Source organism: Schistocerca serialis, chromosome 1 (assembly GCF_023864345.2).
Source record: "Schistocerca serialis cubense isolate TAMUIC-IGC-003099 chromosome 1, iqSchSeri2.2, whole genome shotgun sequence".
NCBI lineage: Eukaryota > Metazoa > Arthropoda > Insecta > Orthoptera > Acrididae > Schistocerca > Schistocerca serialis.
Genome location: NC_064638.1, coordinates 1,176,699,815 through 1,176,723,010, shown reverse-complemented (window position 1 = coordinate 1,176,723,010; position 23,196 = coordinate 1,176,699,815). Strand labels below are relative to the sequence as shown.

Sequence of the window (23,196 nt, the reverse complement as noted above, 5' to 3'; positions counted from 1 at the left end):
CTTCAAATTGGCATACACAAAAAATTAGATTTTGTCACAAGTGACATGACTGCATTTTGAAACACAGGAGTAACTAGCAAGCAACTGCCACATGACTTACTGAATATTTGGTGGTGTTAGGTACATGTTGATACCGAGCACATTATTTGCTGGGACGTTCTGTGATCTCGGTATCTTATGTACCTAAAACCATTTAATATTGCAGTTGCTTGCTATTAACTCCAATAAAGCAAAATGGGGTCAAAACACTTATAACGGAAGTCTGAAGATATCTGAAGCAGGCGAAACGTGTCATTGGTAAATAAATAGTAAATACGTCCCTGCAACCAAGACTGACTGTTTCTTCATAAATAAAACTACTATCAGAATATTTATGTACCATTCCACTCTCGCATGGCACATGGAAAAAATGAATGTTTAAATCTTTCTGTGCGAGCCGTTGTTTCTCTTATTTTACACTCCAAGAAAAAAAAAGGACGAACCACAAAGAATTATCCGTTAGACGTGGTGTACATGTACATGTATAGACAAACAAATTATTACAATTTCAGAAAAAAATGGATGATTTAGTCAAGAGAAAGAGCTTCATAAATTGAACAAGTCAACAAAGCGTTGGTCCATCTTTGGCCCTTATGCAGTAATTTATCGCCTTGGTATTGGTTGATGGAGTTTTTAAGTTATTAGATATCCTGAGGGATATCATACCAAATTTTGTCCGACTTCCGCGCTAGTTAGTCAAAATCCTGAAATGTTTGGAGTGCTCTGCCCATAATGCTGCAAACGTTCGCAACTGGGGAAAGATCTGGAGAACTTGGTGACCAAGGTAGGGTATGGCGAACACGAAGACAAGCAGTAGAAAGCCTCGCTGTGTGCGGGGTGGCATTATCTTGCTGAAATGGAAGCCCAGGATGGCTTGCCGTAAATGGCAATAACGTGGAGCGTAGAATATCGTCTAAGTACCGCTGTGCTGTAAGGGTGACGCAGATGAAATCCAATGGGGGTCCTGCTATGATAAGAAATGACACCCCAGACCATCACTCTGGGTTGTTGGGCCGTATGCAGGCGACATTCAGGTTGGTATCCGACCGCTGTCCAGAGCTTCCCCAAACATATCTTCGGCCAGAAATCTCATTGACTTCAGTAGAATTGTCTTCAGCGATGAGTCTCGCTTTGAACTGAACCTGGATGACAAACGAAGACGTATCTGACGTTGCCCAGGACAACGATGGGACGTCAACCTGACAATCACCCTCCAACCAGTTCGGGAATTTGGCGATCTAACGCGCCAATTGGACAGAATTTGTCGTGATATCCCTCAAGACGGCATCGAAGAACTCTATCAGTCAATTCCAAGCTGAATAATTGATTGCGTAAGGGCCGAGGTGGACCAACGCGTTATTGACTTCCTCTTTTTTGTCTTAATGTGTGTTATGAAGCTGCGCGGAGTGGCCGCGCGGTTTGAGGTGCCATGTCACGGATTGCGCGGCCCCTCCCTCCGGAGGTTCGAGTCCTCCCTCGGGCATGGGTGTGTGTCTTGTTCTTAGCATAAATTAGTTTAAGTAGTGTCTAAGTTTAGTTGAAGAAGTGTGTGAGTCTAGGGACCGATGACCTCAGCAGTTTGGTCTCTTAGGAAATCACACACATCTGAACATTTGTATTATGAAGCCAATTTCTTCCCATATAGGTGGGAGTCAACAAAATATTTTCGCATTGGCAGGAGACAGTTGGTGATTCAAATTTTGTGAAACGATCTCGCCGCATTTGAAAGCGCCTTTGTTTTAATTATTGCCACCCCAACTCACTTATCATACCTGTGACTCTTTACCCCCTGTTTCACTATAATACAAAACGAGCTGCCCTTCTTTGAACTTTGTCGATGTTCACGATCAATCCTATCTAGTGAGGATTCCATGCAACGCAGCAGTGCCGCATAAGAGGACGGACAAGCTAAGTTTGGGCAGTCTCTAATAGATTTGTCGCATCTCCTTAGTCTTCTGCTAATAAAACGTAGTCATTGGTTCGTCTTTCCCATAACAAATACGGGTATTACGAGATGGTTTCATTTAAGTTGTTTGTTATTGTAATCCATATACTTAGCTGAATCTAAAAAATTTAAATTTGTGTTATTTATCGCGTAAACGGAATTTAAACGAAATTTTTTTCAGTTCTTATGCGGAAGATGTCACACTTTCTGTTGTTTAGGGCCAACTGACACTTATCGCATCATACAGATATCAATTCGTTTTGATCTTCCGATGAATTGACTAGGCGGTATACGACAGCGTCGTCAACAATCTAAGAGGGTTGCTCAGATTGTCCCTAAATCGTTTACATAATAGTAGAGGGCCTATAAAACTTCCTCGGACAAGTCCAGACATAAAATATGTTTCGCTAGATGACTTCCGTCAATTACTATAAACTGTGGCCTCTCTTACAAGACATCACGAACCCAGCCGCACAACTAATACGATACTCCATAGGCACGCAGCGTGGTCGGAAGGCGCTTGTAAATAACGCTATCAAAAGCCTACTGGAAATTTAGAAACATGGAATCAACATGAGACTACCTGTCGATAGCCGTCATTTCTTCGTGTGAAGTAATAGACTTAAGCACAGTTGGATAACAACGTGTAGGGACTTTCCCGAGTAGAGTTAATCAGCGCGCTTCCTCCTTATTTAGCTCATGTGAAGAATTGAGCAGGACAGGAAGAGACTTCAGAAAAAAGTACGATAAAAATGTGTATGTTCACAAACACGGAAAATAAGAATAGTGAAATACTGTACTTCATTGAAAGAAGCAGACCGCCACAGTAAACAAGGTCTCTCATCGCAGGAAAGAGTTCTAGACTAACAAAGTTACTAGAGCTGATAGCATCATTACACTTCCAGTGAAACAGCAGTGTTAAAACTTCGACATGTCTACGGATGGAGTCCAGCTCAGTTCCCAGCCATATGTGAGGCGAACCCTGGAATGGTTTCTTCGCGAAATTTATTGTCCGTTCTTTTCCTACTCACTTGTTCACCTGAGCTAAATAAGAATCGCGCTGATTAACTCAAATGACGTCTTCTCGGGGAAGTCCCTTTACACGATGATGGAGTGGTTCTCCGAATATGCTGAAGCCACCTACTTTCTTATAGTTTAAAACGAGTCAGTGCTCCCTCATTAGAGGCATCCAGGGGATGCTGAATACTAACATCGCCTTCTTCTTCCACCAACTCTAATATTTCCTTGCTTTCGATTCTGTTTCAAGTGCTTGATGAAAAACACGAAAATGCCACTATTTATTAATGCGCTATTTACCCAAAACTCCAGAAAAAATTACATTATTAAGACCAAAGCTCTCTCTCCACCATCGCTACTATTTTATATGACAGTTTTAAACATGGCTATTACTCAGCAACCGTATACTAGTTTCAGCATAGGATTATACAGCCAGCCGGTTGCACATAACCGGTAGGTACATTGACTTAGGTTTCGACAACTATAGGGGTGTCTTTATCAGAACGAAATTTTGATAAATCGTAAAATTACATTGCTAAAAAGCAATGGTCAGAATTTAGGGCAGCTATGCTCAAGTCAAACATGGACAAAATATTCCAGCTTTGCCATTTCTGACTTGAGCATAGCTGCTCTAAATTCTGACCATTGCTTTTTAGCAATGTAATTTTACGATTTATCAAAATTTCATTCTGATGAAGACACCCCTAGTAGATGTCGAAACATAGTTCAATGTACCTACCAGTTATGTGCAACCGGTTGGCTGTATAATCCTATGTATTTTACATGAAATAAATGCCTCACGACATATTTAGTTCTCTTTATTATTATATGTCTAAAATCTGATACATTTTAGAATCTGTGTGCGTTTCGGAGCAGAAGGGCCATGTTTAGTGTTTCACAGTTTTCATTTGTGGAATTGTAGAGTTGTATTGTGCACTGATAAGGAACCTATATTTGAAAGAGGTCACACTTCTAAGCAGTTGAAAATTCAGCGCAAAATCGTAACGCAACAATGACAACAGTTTTAAATATCTTTCCGAATCGTGACACGTCTGATTAATAGTTAGTTCACAATGGGACCCCTTCACAGGGCTATTTTGCACATTGATTATACACAAACTGGTGAACAAAGACAGCGGTCACATTGGTTATATGTTTTTCAGGGATATCTCACGGCCGGCCGCTGTGGTCGAGCGGTTCTAGGCGCTTCAGTCCGGAACCGCGCTGCTGCTACGGTCGCAGGTTCGAATCCTGCCTCGGGCATGGATGTGTGTGGTGTCAAATGGTTCAAATGGCTCTGAGCACTATGGGACGTAACTTCTCAGGTCATCAGGCCCCTAGAACTTAGAACTACTTAAACCTAACTAACCTAAGGACATCACACACATCCATGCCCGAGGCAGGATTCGAACCTGCGACCGTCGCGGTCGCGCGGTTCCAGACTGTAGCGCCTAGAGCCGCTCGGCTACTTCGGCCGGCTGTGTGGTGTCCTTAGGTTAGTTAGATTTATGTACAGCCGTGCAGGATTCATGGTGTCAGTTCCCTCCAGCACTACTTCAGACATTAGTCGAGCCCATGCCACGTCGTGCTGCGGAACTTCGGCGTGCTCGTGTTGAGCCTACACGATATTAAGCAGATGTTCCAGTTTCTTTGGCTCTTCAGTGTGTCACACATGCAGAATTTATTACGAAACAGCTATAAGTAACGAGTGAAATGTTGACGAATGGTTATACCACATGGCGTTTCTTCCATGTGTAATTTCGTACACATTTGCGTAGGTGGCTAGATTACGCTCAGAGATAAACGAAAAAATTCGAATGGTTAACAAACATAACCAATTCGGATACTCTTTCTTCGCCAGGACACAGCAGAACTCTCAAAGTCAAATTTCTTGAATGTTGAAAATACAACGTGTACGGAATCCAATGAAACGTTAGCTAAGAGCAATCGACAAATTTGTTGTAACCTTTCTGTTCATTTTTCACTGACTCTGTTTACTATCGAAAGCCGCCCATCGAAAGCCGCCATTTACTGTTAGGCATTTAAATCTGTGTACCGTTCAGATGGCACTTCCTTCATCTGAGGTCGCATTATTTCCAGTACTATAGTAATTGCATTGTGGAATCTCTTAATCCATATTATAAATCTTATACGTCCTTTCTCCATGCAACAATTTTTTCCTATTTCATTTTAGATACTTGCAGTAAAATTCAGTGGACCACATTTCGAACAGTCACACGGTAAGTGGACTACATTCCATATTCGGCTTTAGCGAACACACTTTCGAGGATATTCCGGTTCGTCTGGACTGCAGAGAAATCTGCATCTTCATTATGCATATTCACTTAACTACTCCGAACTCATTTCCTTAACGACACAGAATCTTCAAACGTATGTGGTAAACCCCTTGACACTTACGTCGGGCATCTTCAGAAATATGTTTTCTCTCGCACGCGCATCAGCCATCGAACTCATAAGAAGCACCGCATTTTCGACACATGGCATTCAAGTAACGTCTGTTACCAGAACATCATACTAACATGTTTTTCCGTCCAACATCAAAGGATATTCAACTTCCTGGAAGATTAAATCTGTTTGCAACACCAAGACTCTAACTCGGGATCTTTGCTTTTATGGGACAAGATCACAATCGACTTGAGTTACCCAAGAAGGACCCAGCACCAGACCTCACAGTTTTACTTCCGACACTATTTCATCTCCTACCTTACAAACTCCACAGTTTTGCTGCGAAATTTGCATGATTGACACTCATTGAAGAAACGATTTTGCGGAGACGCAACTTAGCCACTGCCTGGGGGAGGGGGGGGGGGGGAGGGGTGAAGGATGTTGCAGAATGAAGTTTTCACTCTGCAACGGAGTTTGCGCTGATATGAAACTTCCTGGTATATTAAATTGTGTGCACCTGAGCGAGACTCGAATGAGGGACCTTTGCCGTTCGCGAGCAAGTGCTCTTCTGACTGAGCTATACAAGCACAACATAGAGGCCCGACCGCACAGATTTACTTCCGCCGCTACCTCATCTCCTGCTTTCCTTTCTTCCTTGAGTGCTAGTCCTGCTAAGTTTCGCAGGAGAACATCTGTGCAGTTTGGATGGTAGTAGACGAGGTACTGGCGGAAATAAAGCTATGAGGAAGGGTCGTGAGTCGTTCTTCGGTAGCTTAGTCGGTAGAACACTTGCCCGCAAAATGTAAATCCAGAACTCCAGTCTCGGTCCGGCACGAAGCTTTAATCTCCCAGGAAGTTTCGTATCAGCTCACACTCGACTGCAGAGTGAAAATTTCATCCGAAAGATAATACTGATCAAAATTTCCAAAATATCGACAGCTGCAGCAACGCAGATCCAAATACAGCAAAACTAAATGGAAATAAATTACAGCTTATGTTACACAAATCCAACCAATTTAGTGCTTCCGACATAGCTGGAGGTAATGTAGGCTCAACACTATGCACCAAAGCTTCAAAGATCCCAGAAAAGCTCAAGTGATCTTATTTCATACGCGTATGTTTTTCCTTAAATGTCTCCCAGGCTGCAAAAAAGTTGTTTAATTAGTTCATAAATACAATAATAGAATGCAGAAACCCAAAGACAAGTGCTAGATATCAAAACTGATAACATTAGTGAATAGCACAAGACGGGGTTGATACGAGTGTAGTAGAAGCTTCTGTTAACAAAGTGTCCTCCAGATGCTTCTTCGTCCATCGGACAGCAGAATTCGCCAGCTGTAAATGACATGGAAGTGATTTCTGACACCTACACATGGCCTGGCAGGAAATATAATTTTGGCTGTGGTGCTTTTCCCATGAGCGATTTCCCTATATCGCCAATGGCGAACGACGCTATGATTCCTTTGAGAAGAACACTTTCCTTATCATGAAATTTTCTCGGGTAATCCACCGATTGGTGGCTTCGATGAGTTCCATACTCATCATCTTCAGGCGAAGATGATGGGCTGATCACCCGAGAAGATTTCATCATTGGAATACGCAAAGAAAGCCTGCACTGACATACACTTCCCCTATCCCTACCAAATCCCGTCTTTCTTTAAAAAGTGGTCATCAACACGAGGTTAAATCCCAAATTTCCGCCCCGTGGTATTTTTTTTGTTGTTGTCGTTTCTGTCCGGTTGTTAGTAAAAATAATCGCACCACCAATATCCTAGAAGATTGTTTCGACTGCATTAGATAGGAATTTCGATGTGAACAGGAGGCTCGTAATATTTTAGATGAGTGTAATTTATACACTGAAGAGCCAAGGAAACTGGTACACCTGCCCAATATGTGGTGTCACCGCCAGACACCACACTTGCTAGGTGGTAGCTTTAAATCGGCCGCGGTCCATTAGTACATGTCGGACCCGCGTGTCGCCACTTTCAGTGATAGCAGACCGAGCGCCACCACACGGCAGGTCTAGAGAGACGTACTAGCACTCGCCCCAGTTGTACGGATGACTTTGCTAGCGACTACACTGACGAAGCCTTTCTCTCATTTGCCGAGAGATAGTTAGAATAGCCTTCAGCTAAGTCCATGGCTACGACCTAGCAAGGCGCCATTAGCATTATATTGCATTTATCTAGAGAGAGTCTCACTTGTATCATCAAGAACGCTGTATACAAATGATGGATTAAAGTTAAGTATTCCAGCAGCTACGTACTTTTCTTTATAGCATTCATTACGATCCTGTTTCAGACCGTCACGCCATCCTTCGTGTGCTTATAGCGTGCATTGCGGTCCCCTCAAATCACACTGTGTCGGCACTTCTGTCGACACATCACAATATCGTGTAGGCTCCCCACGAGCACGCAGGAGTGCCGCAACACGACGTGGCATGAACTCGACTAATGTCTGAAGTAGTGCTGGGCGGAACTGGCACCATGAATCCTACAGGGCTGTCCATAAATCCGTAAGAGTACGAGGGGGTGGAGATCTCTTCTGAACAGCACGTTGCAAGGCATCCCAGATGTACTCATTATTTTTCATGTCTGGGGAGTATGGTGACCAGCGGAAGTGTTTAAACTCAGAATAGTGTCTCTGGAGTCACTATGCAGCAATTTCCGACGTGTGGGGTATCGCATTGTCCTGCTGGAATTGTCCAAGTCCGCCGGAATGCACACTGAACACGAATAGGTGCAGGAGATCAGAAAGGATGCTTACGTTCGTGTCACCCGTCGGAGTCGTATTTAGACGTATCAGGGATCCTATATCACTCCATCACCACTACAGAGCCTCCACCCCCTTGAAAAGTCCCCTGCTGACATGCAGGGTCCATGGACGCATAAGTTGTCTCCACACCCGTACACTTCCATCCGGTCGCTACAATATGAACGAAACTCGTCCGACCAGGCAATATGTTCCCAGTCATCAATAGTCCAATGTCGGTCTTGACGGGCTCAGGCGAGGCATAAAGCTTTGTGTCGCGCAGTCGTCAAAGGTATACGAGTGGGTCTTCAGCTCCGAAAGCCAATATCGATGATGTTTCGTTGAATGGTTCGCACGCTGACACTTGTTGAGGGCCCAGCGTTGAAATCTGCAGCAATTTGCGGCAACGATTCTCTTTAGTCGTCGTTCTCCCGTTCTTGCAGGCTCTTCTTCCTGCCGCAGCGATATCGGAGATTTATTTGACGTTTTACAGGATTCCTGAGATACACGGTACACTCGTGAAATGGTCGTACGGGAAAATCCCCACTTCATCGCTACCTCGGAGATGCTGTATCCCATCGCTCGTACGCCGACTGTAACACCATGTTCAAACTCATTTAAATCTTGTGATTCTTGAGTTTCTCCCGGCGTATTTGATAATCAAAATATCCACGGGTATGCTGCCGGTCTATAGTGTCCAACGGGCACAATATTTCGGCGATCAAACATGTCGCCATCATCAGGTGAACTGACGGACTGAGCTCCTGTGAACGTGCCGGCACGGAGATCCGTACGCTATGACTGCTCAGAGGGAACTGGGTTCGGTCGCGGCGGCGGCCGATTTAAATACCCTCCGCCCGCGGCGCGCTCCCTCCGCCGTCCGCGCCCAGCGCCACGGTCGCGCGGTGGAACAGATTGCGACGGCGTCTGAGATGACGTCGGTGTGATGGCTCTGTCCGCCGTGGTCGTCACAACTATACGTCTGCTCGATTTACTCTTAATTAACCCGATCGCTGGTTCCCAAGCCTTGCTAAGATTATAGCCACAGTCACGGTTTATGAGGTCGTCATTGGTGCGAATTTCGATGGCCTCTCTAACAACGCTGTCCCAGTATCTCGACGTCTGTACCAGAATCCTCGTGCGGTCATACTCCATGGCGTGATTTTCCGACAAACAATGTTCGGCGACCGCCGACTTGCTCGGATACATCAGTCGACTGTGCCTCTGGTGTTCACGGCATCGATCCTCGACGGTACGCATCGTCTGACCAATATACGACTTGCCACATTGACACGGAATCTGGTACACGCCGGCCTTCCTCAAACCGAGGTCATCTTTGGCGCTCCCCACCAGTGCACGAGTTTTATTTGGAGGACAAAACACAGTTCCGACCCGGTGTTTCTTCAGAATGCGGGCGATTTTCCCCGAGAGTGCGCCTGTGTATGGAATAAATGCAGTGCCTACCTCCTCCCTCGTGACTTCATCCATCTCAACAGGTTGTGCTGCAGTGGTTGGGCGGAGAGCACGTTGAATCTGCCACTCTGAGTACCCATTTTTTCGAAATACAGTTCTCAGATGTTCCAATTCCTGGGGTAGACTCTCTGCGTCAGAGATAGTGCGCGCCCTATGTACTAGAGTTTTAAGTACCCCATTCCTCTGTGAAGGGTGGTGGCAGCTGTCTGCATGCAAATACAGATCAGTGTGCGTAGCCTTCCGATACACCCCATGACCTAGGGTGCCGTCAGCCCTTCTCTTGACCAAGACGTCAAGGAAAGGTAATTTACCCTCCGTTTCAGTCTCCATAGTGAATTTGATGTTGGGGTGTATGGGAGGCCAAGCATGACAAAAGTGGCGGCTGAGCTCACGATCATCACCAAACGACGTGCGCAAGAGATCTTTCACGCGTCTAGCAATACTTTGTTTTTTTTTTTTTTTGTTCTATTAAAACCCCATGTCATTCCAAGCATGTGTGTCAATTTTTACCTCTCTATCTACATTATTCCGTGGTGTATTAAGTTTTCAAATTTATACTTACTTTTTGATCACCCGGTATAAATAGGCAGAATATGGCGCTGTGGTCGGCAACCCCTGCATAAGACAACAGGTATCTGGCGCAATTGTTAGATCGGATACTGCTGTTACAGTGGCAGGTTGTCAGGATTTAAGGGAGTTCGAGCATGGGGCTCTAGTCGGCGCACGAGCGATGGCACTCCCATCTCCGAGGTAGCGATGAAGTGGGGATTTTCCCGTACAGTCATTTCACGAGTGTATCGTGAATATCAGGAATCCGGTAAAGCATCAAATCTCCGACATCGCTGTGGCCGGAAAAAGATCCTGCAAGAATGGGACCAACGACTAAAGAGAATCGTCCAGCGAGACAGAAGTGCAGCCCTTCCGCAAATTGCTTCAGATTTCAGTGCTGGGCTGTCATCAAGTGTCAGCGTGGGAACCATTCAACGAAACATCATCGATATGGGATTTCCAAGCCAAAGGCCCATTCGTGTACCCTTGATAACTACACTACACGAAGATTTACACCTCGCCCGGGTCCGTCAACACCAACATTGGATTGTTGATCGCTAGAAACTTGTTGCCTGTCGGACGAGTCTCGTTTCAAATTGTATCGAGCGGATGGACGTGTACTGGTAGACAACGTATGAGTCCGTGGACCCTGCATGTCAGCAAGGGACTTTTCAAGCTGGTGGAGGGTCTGTAATGGTGTGGGGCGTGTCCAGCTTCAGTGATATGGGGCACCTGATACGTCTAGATACGACTCTGACAGGTGACACGTACGTAAGTATCCTCTCTGATCACCTGCGTCCGTTCATGCCCATTGTACATTCCGACGGACTTTGACAATTCCAGCAGGACAATGCGGCACCCCACAGGTCCACAATTGCTACAGAGTGGCTGCAGGAACACTCTTGTCAGCTTAAAGACTTCCGCTGGACACCAAACTCCCCAGATACGAACATTATTGGCCCTATATGAGATGTCTTGCAACGTGCTGTTCAAAAGAGATCTCCAGCGCCTCGTACTCTTACGGATTGTTTGGACAGCTCTGCAGGATTCACGGTGTCAATTCCCTCCAGCGCTACTCCAGACATTAGTCTAGTCCATGCCACGACGTATTCTGGCATATCCGCGTGCTTGCAGGGGTCCTACATGATATTAGGCAGGTGTACCAGTTTCTTTGGCTCTTCAGTGTCTTTACTAGAATAATGTATTTAAGTTATAAACGATTCCGGACATTCCAGCACATGCCGTATATATGCCACCTATACGGGAAACCAGCAGTCTACCTGACAAGTTTTTTCGCCATTATGGTTGTTGTAGTAATAATATTACTGTATCACATCAAAACCGTTCCTATTAGCGGATTACTCTACAGCGCACTGCAACCAGAGTGTGCACAATGTATGTGAAACACCTGAGAATAGGAAGATATGCTCAAATTCGATCATGATTTAAATAAAATAACTTCTTTCAGCAAATTTGGTCTGTTGACGTCACCGTTATTCAATCTGTACATCAGTACAGTCGCGAAATCACCCGAGCACTTTGGTACTAAAGCAACAAGATACTTCGCTCCCTCTTCTCTAAAGGATTCCTGATAAAAGTATTTCATAAAACTCTTGCCACTTCTCTGTGAGATTGCGCAACTCCGTCACATATTACTATGTTACAAATGTTCTGCTATGCGAACCGCCTAATAAAATATCGTTATCTTCGGGATCATTGTTCCTTACCTAGGTAGTGCAATTGTAAGCTTGCTTAACTTAGAACTGGCGCCACCCCATACCTATAGCTCAATACTATTTGCAATTTATCAATTTCAAATCCTAGCTTTCCTAGCTTTCAACCAATGGAACGCAGACAAACATGAGGGCACAATCGCACGACGAATTTTAGATACACTGGCTGAGAAAAAGAAGTGAACTATTCCGAACAGGAAGAGGAAACGAAATGACATTTCACTGGTTTAACGTATGTGGTGTCATTTGAGTGATTACAAAATCGAATCAAAATTACAAAGGACTTGGCAGTGAGAGTCCACTTATCAGTACGACATTGCACCCGCTGTTGGCATGGATCCATGCACTGATTCGGTTAGGAACGGCGTTATAAAGCCACTGTATCTTTCCTGAGGCCAGCTGGCCCACAGCTGTTGTAATTCGTCCTTGGCATTCTGTATATTGGCGCTGGGACGACGTTAACGTCGGAACTGATGCCACAAGTGTTCTATCGGGGACAGACTTAGGACTTTTGCACACCACCGGAAAACCTCAACACATCGCATACTGTCCATAGAGAGACGCACCCCACGTGTGGACGAGCATTGGCCTGTTGACATTTGACCTTGGTATAATGCATAATGTAAACAGTAAGAAAGAAGTTTGATGAAAACACTCTATGCAAATGATTGAATCTCTTCTTAAATGTTTAGTTACGTAAGAACTAGTCTTCCTCTCAGACGCTAGTCAGTCGTTTCCTGATGACGGCCTAATAAGCTGGAAGTAGTCTGAAAGAAACAATAATCAGTAGAACAAAAACATTGTAGTTGTTATTCAACCTTGAATATGGAATTTTTCTACCAAGAAGTACTGGAAGAATCCATAAATAAGAAACAATTAAATTTATGAACTTTAAAAATCACTTTAGCTGTTGTTTAAAATGAAATACTCCATTGTAGCAGAGACAACGCCAGTGTAGTGCAGCCAAAATGAATGAGAAAGAAGGTCACACAATAAAAATTCAACTCTTCATCTGTTTCCTGTCGGTCCTCGAGGAAAAACGTGGCTCGCTGAAAGAATAAGTTACGTCTGGGTAGTACCATCCAGTCACGAACATCGCCTGGTTAAAATACATTTATCTGCTGATTTACTGCCTTCACTTCACGTACAGTAACTCTTAATCTTTCCAGGTTGTCTTCAAACTCGGAACTTCTTCATTATAAATAGTCACAACGGTTTCACAAATCAAAAATTATGCCTTCTCTTTAAATTAAGTTTATCCAAGTAAAAGAATACCACAGCGCGAAATTACACTCGCAGTTTTGATCATACAGAATCATTTGAATTAGCTTCCAAGAACAAAAATCATAAAATCAGAACTGAAATACTTGGCAGTGTACGGCAAAAATTACGTCTCACTCCTATCAGCAACGACTTACAACTATTAACCAAGAAGATCAAAGAGTTTAGGTATTTAAGAAAATATTTTATATGACAAATGGCTATCTTATTAACAATCTTTCGGTAAGTTATTGTGAAAGTTCATAATTAACAATTTTTAGTGTTGATAATTTCAAACAGAAATAACGTTATACAAAAAAATTTCGAAATAAATTCAGTATATGAAAAGTACTTAATTTATTTGAAAAATTATAAAAGCCATATTACTCATGTTACTTAAAATATACGAAATGTAACATAATAAAAATTTTGAATATGTTTGTATTGTATAGTATACAATGTAAGACATGACAAAAAGACGACACACCACGAAGGAATTATCCGAATTGGACGGAAATCGTTAGATGTGACGCACATGTACAGAGAAAGAAATAATTATAATTTCAGGAAAACTGTATGATTTATTCAAGAGAAAAAAAGTTTCTCAAACTGAGCAGATGAATAACGCTTTGATCCATCTCTGGCTCTTATACAATAGTTATTCAGCTTTCACTGACTGCCTGAGTTGGTGGAAAAATCTGTACCATTGTCACGTTAGATCATCAAAATCCGGAGCTTGTTGGAAAGCCACGCCCATAATGCTCCACACGTTTTCAACTGGGGACAGATCCATCGGCCTTGCTTGCCAAGATAGGCTCTGGTAAAGACGAAGATAATCAGCAGAAACTCTCACCGTGTGCAGGGGTAATTATCTTGCTGAAATGTAAGCCCAAGATGGTTTGCCATGAGGGACAACAAGCCAGAGCGTAGGAAATCGCCGAGGTACCGCTGTGCTGTAAGGTTGCCGCGGATGACATCCAAAGCGGTCCTGCTACGAAAAGAAATGGTGGGCGACAGTCACATTAGTATCATACCGCTGACCTGGGCGTCTCCAGAGAAGTCTTCGGTGTGTACTGTCATTGACTGGAGTAGAATTGTCTTCGACCAAAGAAGACCTGTCGGAAGACGCTCCGGACAGTGGTTGGATGCCAACATGACTGCCACCCACCATACGGCTCAACAACCAGGAGTGATGGTATGGACTGCAATTTCTATTCGCAGCAGGCCCCCTTCCGTTGTCATTCGCGACATCCTTACAGCACGGCGGTACCTCGACGATTTTCTACGCCCCATTTTGTTGCCCTTCATGGCAACCCATCCTAGGCTTACATTCCGCTTGCCAAACCTTGCCTTGGCAAGCAACGTCGCCAAATGTCTCCCCAGTTGAGGATGTTTTGAGCATTATGGGCAGGGCCTTCCAACCAGCTCGGTATTTTGACGAGATAATGCACCAGTTTGACAGAATTTGGCACTACATTTCTCAGGCCATCCAACAACTTTACATCACTGCATACCAACCTGAATGACCGGTTGTATAAGGGGCCAGTGGTAGGTCAACACGTTACTGACTTCCTCAGTTTTTCTGATATTGTAATCATGTGTTTGTCTGTGGATTTACATTAATTTCTTCGTGGTGCGTCGATTGTTTTTTCGTTTTTCTTGTTTTTTAGAATATTTATAAAGTGTTTTGGGTAATCCTTTTCTTAACTATATCGACAAGTACTGTAAGTGGCAAAAGATGAGCTATTGTTCAGTTCCATTACACATTTTAAATCTTTGAGTTCGGTTAATAATTGTATAAAATATAGAAAATCAAATTTTTCTTGTTAGATAGGCAACCTACAACGTGACCATTAGCTCCTGTGCCCGTGAGCTCGTTCTAGCACTTTCGTAATATACACCGAAGAGCCAAAGAAACTGGTACACCTGGTATTGTGTAGCATCCCGCGAGGACGTACAAGTGCCGCAACACGACGTCGCATGGACTCGACTAATGTCTGAAGTAGTACTGGAGGGAATTGACACCATGAATCCTGCAGTGCTGTCCATAAATCGGTGATCTCTTTTGAACAGCACTTTGCAAGGCATCCCAGATACGCTCAATAATATTCATATCTGAGGAGTTTGGTGGGCATCGGAAGTGTTTAAACTCAGAAGAGTGTTCCTGGAGTCACTCTGTAACAATTCTGGACGTGTGGGGTGTCGCATTGTCCTGCTGGAATTGCTCTAGTCCGTCGGAATGCGCATTGCACACGAATGGATGCAGGTGATCAGACAGGATGCTAGCGCGTGTTTGACCAGTCAGAGTCGTATCTAGACGTCTCATGGGGGTCCCGTATTACTCCAATTGCTCACGCCCCACAGTTACAGAACCTCTACCAGTTTGAACTGAGTCCTGCTGACATGTATTCATGAGGATTCATGAGGTTGTCTCCATACCCTTACACGTTCATCCGCTTGATACAATTTGAAACGAGACTCTTCCGACCAGGCAAGATGTTTCCTGTCATCGACAGTCCAATTTCAGTGTTGATGGGCCCAGTTGAGGCATAAAGCTTTGTGTCTTGCAGTCATCAAGAGTACACGAGTTGACCTTCGGCTCCAAAACCTCATATCCGTGATGTTTCGCTGAATGGTTTGCACGCTGACACTTGTTGACGGCCTAGCATTGAAATCTGCAGCAACTTGCGAAAGGGTTGCACTTCTGTCATGTTGAACAACTCTCTTCAGTTGTTGATCCCATTCCTGGAGGGTCTTTTTCCGGCCGCAGCAATGTCGGAGATTTGATGTTTTGCCGGAGTCGGGGGCGTATCTAGACGTATCAGCTATCCCATATCACTCCAGCTGTACACGCCCCACACCATTACAGAGTCTCCACCAGCTTGAAAAGTCCTCTGCTGACGTGCAGGGTCCTTGGACTCATAAGTTGTCTCCACACCCGTACACTGCCATCCGGTCGATACAATATAAAACGAGACTCGTTCGACCAGGCAACATGTTTCCAGTCGAAAACAGTCCAACGTCGGTCTTGACGGGCCCAGGCGAGGAATATAGCTTTGTGTCGTACAGTCATCAAAAGTACACGAGTGCGTCTTTGGCTCCGAAAGCCAATATCGATGATGTTTCGTTGAATGGTTTGTACGCTGACACTTGCTGACGGCCCTGCATTGGAATCTGCAGCAATTTGCGGGAACGATCCTCTTTAGTCGTCGTTGGTCCCATTCTTGCAGGATCTTTTTCCGGCCGGAGCGATGTCGGAGATTTTAAGTTTTACAGGATTCCTGATATTCACGGTACCCTCGTGAAATGTCCGAACGGAAAAATTCCCACTTCATCGCTACCTCGGAGCTGCTGTGTCCCATCGCCCGTGCGCCGACTATAGCACCACGTCCAAACTCACTTAAACCTTGAAAACCTGCCATTGTAACAGCAGTATCGATTTAACAATTGTGCCAGACAGTTTTTAATGTTGATGCATTAATTTGTTCTGAAAGCGGTGCTGATATTCAAGACAATAAAAGCGTGTTACAAGCTATGAGCTATCTAGGGAAGTTAAGCTTGCATTAATGAGCAACTGTTTCACCAGGTATCCAGTCTAGCTTACCAAATTCCCAACCAGACTAACATTAATTATAATCTTTTAATAGTCATCTTACGACAACCGTTGATATATATATATATATATATATATATATATATATATATATATATATACTCCTGGAAATTGAAATAAGAACACCGTGAATTCATTGTCCCAGGAAGGGGAAACTTTATTGACACATTCCTGGGGTCAGATACATCACATGATCACACTGACAGAACCACAGGCACATAGACACAGGCAACAGAGCATGCACAATGTCGGCACTAGTACAGTGTATTTCCACCTTTCGCAGCAATGCAGGCTGCAATTCTCCCATGGAAACGATCGTAGAGATGCTGGATGTAGTCCTGTGGAACGGCTTGCCATGCCATTTCCACCTGGCGCCTCGGTTGGACCAGCGTTCGTGCTGGACGTGCAGACCGCGTGAGACGACGCTTCATCCAGTCCCAAACATGCTCAATGGGGGACAGATCCGGAGATCTTGCTGGCCAGGGTAGTTGACTTACACCTTCTAGAGCACGTTGGGTGGCACGGGATACATGCGGACGTGCGTTGTCCTGTTGGAACAGCAAGTTCCCTTGCCGGTCTAGGAATGGTAGAACGATGGGTTCGATGACGGTTTGGATGTACCTTGCACTATTCAGTGTCCCCTCGACGATCACCAGTGGTGTACGGCCAGTGTAGGAGATCGCTCCCCACACCATGATGCCGGGTGTTGGCCCTGTGTGCCTCGGTCGTATGCAGTCCTGATTGTGGCGCTCACCTGCACGGCGCCAAACACGCATACGACCATCATTGGCACCAAGGCAGAAGCGACTCTCATTGCTGAAGACGACACGTCTCCATTCGTCCCTCCATTCACGCCTGTCGCGACACCACTGGAGGCGGGCTGCACGATGTCGGAGCGTGAGCGGAAGACGGCCTAACGGTGTGCGGGACCGTAGCCCAGCTTCATGGAGACGGTTGCGAATGGTCCTCGCCGATACCCCAGGAGCAACAGTGTCCCTAATTTGCTGGGAAGTGGCGATGCGGTCCCCTACGGCACTGCATAGGATCCTACGGTCTTGGCGTGCATCCGTGCATCGCTGCGGTCCGGTCCCAGGTCGACAGGCACGTGCACCTTCCGCCGACCACTGGCGACAACATCGATGTACTGTGGAGGCCTCACGCCCCACGTGTTGAGCAATTCGGCGGTACGTCCACCCGGCCTCCCACATGCCCACTATACGCCCTCGCTCAAAGTCCGTCAACTGCACATACGGTTCACGTCCACGCTGTCGCGGCATGCTACCAGTGTTAAAGACTGCGATGGAGCTCCGTATGCCACGGCAAACTGGCTGACACTGACGGCGGCGGTGCACAAATGCTGCGCAGCTAGCGCCATTCGACGGCCAACACCGCGGTTCCTGATGTGTCCGCTGTGCCGTGCGTTTGATCATTGCTTGTACAGCCCTCTCGCAGTGTCCGGAGCAAGTATGGTGGGTCTGACACACCGGTGTCAATGTGTTCTTTTTTCCATTTCCAGGAGTGTATATATATATATATATATATATATATATATATATATATATATATATAGAGAGAGAGAGAGAGAGAGAGAGAGAGAGAGAGAGAGAGAGAATTTAAATAAAAAGAAATAAATCAGTTTATATTTGGATTTTATTTTAACATTGATCATTGTTCCGTTAAAATTTCAGCATATTAAACTTGATTCATAACTAAACTGGTGCCTTATTTAGGATTGTGAAAATGTGAGTTTGTAATCTTACGGAACACATCAAATTTGGACCAAGATTGGAAGACTGCATACAACACTGCATTCATAAAATAACACACGAAGAACGTTGAAACATATGCAAGAGGAAATTAACCACAACTAACCGATTCAATTTTCACCCAGAGAAGTTACGTACGTAGCGCAATCCTGTCCGTCATGAAATTACCACACACTGGTATACTAAATTCATACTAACTCTCTGTGAAATCTTCGCAAAAAGAATAGCTGAGGGCTACTTTGATGACTACACCACATGCTACACGTGGTCAACTTGGTTTACACAAAGAGCGTAACTCCACAATAATTTTGATAATTAAAATAAATTACATCGAAACGCAATTTACAAAAGAAAAACCTCGAACTGGTTACTATTGTCTTACTATTAACCTGATGGGTCAAACAATTGTATAAGCACGTGGTACTGGTCTCACAAAGTACACCCCACGTGGGTTGAACATAAATAAAAGTTGCTATATTGGAAAATATTGTCAAGACGAGACGTTATAATCTCACACACACTCGCATTTAAGATTGATGATCTTAGAGTTACGGATCCTCAACACGTGGTTCCACTTTACTCACGAAGTAGTGACAAAGCAACTACTGGAAGATATTCTGAACTTCACACTCGAACTACACTGCGTTGCAATTTAAGATAACATAAGATATTTTAGATCTAAACCTGAAATAAAGGTGATTAAATGTTCAGTTAGGCTGAACTTAAGAAATCCATTGTCCTCTGGACGTAGCAGACACGCGCTTACCCGGAGATCTTACCACTTCAGACGCTCGCCGCCGACCGACTGCCGTGGGCCCCTACCAAGGGTGCTTCCAGATACAAAACGGAAGTGACCAGAGAGGCAGCTTCCTATACCAACATGACAAGAGACGGACAGGACCATACTAAGAACAGAAACCTCTTTGCTTTTAGAAAGCGTAGCTACCTGTTCCGACATTGGTCCTACTGTTCTCTAGCAGACAGGCTTGTCTGCTACCATCAAGCATGCAACTAGAAATACATTTGCTCATTCATCAGCAACTGGAATCACTCAACAGAGGAAAGTCCACTGGACCTGACGGAATATCAATTCGATTCTACACAGAGTATGCGAAAGAACTTGCCCCCCTTCTAACAGCCGTGTACTGCAAGTCTCTAGAGGAGCGGAAGGTACCAAATGATTGGAAAAGAGCACAGGTAGGCCCAGTCTTCAGGAAGGGTCGTCGAGCAAATGCGCAAAACTAGACCTATATCTCTGACATCGATCTGTTGTAGAATTTTAGAACATGTTTTTTGCTCGAGTATCATGTCGTTTTTGGAAACCCAGAATCTACTCTGTAGGAATCAACATGGATTACGGAAACAGCGATCGTGTGAGACCCAACTCGCTTTATTTGATCATGAGACCCAGAAAATATTAGATACAGCTCTCAGGTAGATGCTATTTTCCTTGACTTCTGGAAGGCGTTCGATACAGTTCCGCACTATCGCCTGATAAACAAAGTAAGAGCCTACGGAATATCAGACCAGCTGTGTGGCTGGATTGAAGAATTTTTAGCAAACAGAACACAGCATGTTGTTATCAATGGAGAGACGTCTACAGACGTTAAAGTAACCCCTGGCGTGCCACAGCGGAGTGTTATGGGACCATTACTTTTCACAATATATATAAATGACCTGGTAGATAGTGTCGGAAGTTCCATGCGGCTTTTCGCGGATGATGCTGTAGTATACAGAGAAGTTGCAGCATTAGAAAATTGTAGCGAAATGCAGGAAGATCTGCAGCGGATTGGCACTTGGTGCAGGGAGTGGCAACTGACCCTTAACATAGACAAATGTAATGTATTGCGAATATATAGAAAGAAGGATCCTTTATTGTATGATTACATGATAGCGGAACAAACACTGGTAGCAGTTACTTCTGTAAAATATCTGGGAGTATGCGTGCAGAACGATTTGAAGTGGAATGATCATATAAAATTAATTGTTGGTAAGGCGGGTACCAGATTGAGATTCATTGGGAGAGTCCTTAGAAAATGTAGTCCATCAACAAAGGAGGTGGCTTACAAAACACTCGTTCGACCTATACTTGAGTATTGCTCATCAGTGTGGGATCCGTACCACATCGGGTTGACAGAAGAGATAGAGGAGATCCAAAGAAGAGCGGCGCGTTTCGTCACAGGGTTATTTGGTAACCGTGATAGCGTTACGGAGATGTTTAGCAAACTCAAGTGGCAGACTCTGCAAGAGAGGCGCTCTGCATCGCGGTGTAGCTTGCTCGCCAGGTTTCGAGAGGGTTCGTTTCTGGATGAGGTATCGAATATATTGCTTCCCCCTACTTATACCTCCCGAGGAGATCACGAATGTAAAATTAGAGAGATTCGAGCGCGCACGGAGGCTTTCAGACAGTCGTTCTTCCCGCGAACCATACGCGACTGGAAGAGAAAAGGGAGGTAATGACAGTGGCACGTAAAGTGCCCTCCGCCACACACCGTTGGGTGGCTTGCGGAGTATAAATGTAGATGTAGATGTAAATGTAGATATCCTTTCAGACAGAAGGGAAGGGGGATGACAGTATCTTATCTTATACAGTATATAAAAGAAAGCGGATGTAGGTTCCGTATAAGACTGTGTGACATGAATGACATATAAACTGTGTTTTAAAGTGTAGTAGTGTGACAGATCGTTCTTAATTATGTGTAAAAGTAACACGTTCCACTGCTCAGTCTCCTCCCATATAGTCAGAAACACCACAGTAAATTTAGAAGTGGAATGTATGCCGTAAATGACAACAGTTTTAAAAAATTAACATGAAAGGAATCCAACAGAGACCTTTCAAGTTGTTGTGTTGTATAGGCGTTCCCGACCGCAGCGCCGTGTTCTGCCTGTTTACATATCTCTGTATTTGAATATGCATGTCTATACCAGTTTCTTTGGCGTTTCAGTGTAGAGTAGCCTGTACTGTTACGTGTGGGCGCCCTGTCAGAGTACCTCTAACTGGTTGCGTTCGCCGGCAGGGATGTACGTCGGCGTCATCGCGTCGATGGCGCTGACGGGTGCCATGTGCGAGATGGCCGGCGGCTGGCCGCTCGCCTTCTATTCCTTTGGCGCCGTCGGCCTGCTCTGGTGCATCCCCTGGTTCCTGCTGGTCGCCGACTCGCCGACTCGCCGGCCAAGCATCCAAGCATCGACCCTGCCGAGCGCTGCTACATCGAGGCCTACATCCTGCCCATCAACAAGGTAACGCCGGCTGCAGCGACATTAATCGCAAAAGCACGCTAGCTGCATCTACTTCTCTTCGCTTATTAGTTAATGCTACCGCGTGGTTACAAAATGTTTCAAATGGCGTTAAGCACTATGGGACTTAACATCTGAGGTCATCATATAACACCCCACCCCACCCCACCCCCCCCCCCCCCGCTTCCCGGGATTTGCGAAATTACTAGTTGACAATGACCGTGAGTTATGAATTTTGACCCGCGTCGGGATAAGACATCCGAATCCGAAGTAAATAATGGTTATTCCGCGGGAAACAGGAGACGTTATAACTTGATCGTCATTGAATGAGTAATTTCATTCAATAACGATCGGTAAATGAAATAATGGAAATAATTTGGAAATAAATTTTGCCGAAAGAAATGATTAAGCTGTAAAAGCAATTAAAAAATCGGTCGCCAGCTCAACTGATGAGCGACAGTACTGTTAAGTACGTGAATAATTGAGTCAAAAGTAAAGTTTACCTGTTTGTAGCGTAGCAGGTGGAACGGGAACTATTACGTAAGTGCTGTGTCAGGCTCAGTAGTCATATAAAACAATGTCATAACAATCTAACTACACTTAAACATTAATGGTTAACTTTCAATAAGTATTTTGATAATTATTTTGTTCATAATTTGTCAGCTAAGTGCAAGGCTGACAACATAGATTTTGAATAATAGACTGTCATTCTGTCTTTAAAATTAGGTACTTTGCACAGTTTAATCTACTGATAATGAAATATATTGACAATAATTGATTATGTTTTGAATGATAATAATTCATTAACTGGGGGACTGTCATGTGGAATAAGCTTTATAGTTTCCTTGAACTAACTTCAGCTGAATATGCATTTAAGTAAATCTTAATAATCAAATTTATTACTTCAGTCTATTATTAAGTTACTACGGTTGGCGTAAGCTTATGAAGTGCAACAATTAACTACGATAACCAGTCTGAAATTTACTCTTCACCGTCTATGCAAATAATTTAATAATTAACATATTTTCTCTTGATAACGGCGTTACACACTCGGTTCAATTAGGTAAGGATCGAAAGGAACCTACTCGGCGTTATTGTCGTGCGGAATGTAACTGCAACACTTCGATTATAAAGTGCTTGTTATTAATTGTTCAACTTCAGAGAAAAGCACAGCCACTGGCAAGCCTTCTACAATTTTATCGTACGAAAATTACGTAGATCTTACTTCCCTCGTTGTCGGTGTATCGACGGAAGACCACGGCGGCGACACAATGTGGCAGCGGGCTTTTACTGTTGCAACTCGGGCCCACAGTGCGCTTCACATTTAAGTCCTCGTTTCTTCAGCACTATGCCCATTAATTCATAATAACTTGCCCGGCCATGCTTCCAGATTTGCCGACCGTTACT

General features: G+C 44.4%; 1 pseudogene; it reads left to right on the top strand.

The window, feature by feature from the left end:
- Positions 1–23,196, top strand: part of LOC126418685 (sialin-like) — a 297,589-nt pseudogene that overhangs the window by 226,919 nt on the left and 47,474 nt on the right.